Below are 987 nucleotides of genomic sequence, written 5' to 3'. Positions count from 1 at the left end.
GCTATTTCAGAAGTGGATGCCACTCTTGCTTCCAAACTTGTTTTATTTGGCAGCTCCACCAAACACTGTCCACCATGGGTAACCATTATTGCATTTGATGCATCAGTGTCAGTGTTTAGCACCAGAGCAACCATGAGTTACCTCTGTACAGCAAATGTTCAGACGAGTACTATACCACTTAGAAGAATGTTTGACCAAAATCAGTTAAAACTAGACCTGATGAAGGCTGCACCTTTGACTTGGTAGCATAATTTTCTATCCGCAAGGCCCACAGAGCTCTCTCTATGTTGGTGGTGGTGTTGTCAAGTGTTCTCGAGTCGTAGACTACTCACTCATAGTGACCTTATGCAAGAAAGACCCAAACAACTGTTTAACTTTCATTATTTCTCCAATTTCATAGAGTTTCCAGACTGGAATGCAAAAGTTAGGAACCAGGAAGAAAAGATCAGTAGGCAGAAAACATGGACTTGGTGACAGAAATAAGGGTGGGGACAAAATGAGAAAATTCTATACAATCAATGATTTATTCATTGCAAATATGTTGTAAGAAACACAAATGCAGGCTAAACAGATCAATTACATCTGTGGAAGGAATCATTGGAGAAGTTCAATATCAACAGTGAAAACTAGACCAGGTGCTAATTATGGAACATACCATCAACTACTCACAAACAAGTTCAAATTAAAGCTTAAGATTAAGGTCAAATCATATTAACAATCACATATTAAATGATTCAAGAAAGATTAGAAGAAGATGGAAGGAGTATACAGAGTCATTGTTCCAAAAAGAATTGGCTGACACAAAAGAATTTTAAGAAACAACATATGATCAAGAGGTAACGGTGATTAAGGAGGAAGTTTAAGGTGCTCTGAAGGACTTGAGAATGCATAAAGCCTGAGGAATTGATGGAATATCAATTTACATGTTTCAACAAACAGATGATGTCCTGGATGTACTCACCAGGCTGTTTCAAGGAATATGGAGGA

The sequence above is a fragment of the Elephantulus edwardii genome, unplaced genomic scaffold (assembly GCF_000299155.1).
Source record: "Elephantulus edwardii isolate Elephantulus edwardi_28Jun2011 unplaced genomic scaffold, EleEdw1.0 scaffold00010, whole genome shotgun sequence".
Classification (NCBI taxonomy): Eukaryota; Metazoa; Chordata; class Mammalia; order Macroscelidea; family Macroscelididae; genus Elephantulus; species Elephantulus edwardii.
This window is presented reverse-complemented; position numbering follows the sequence as displayed.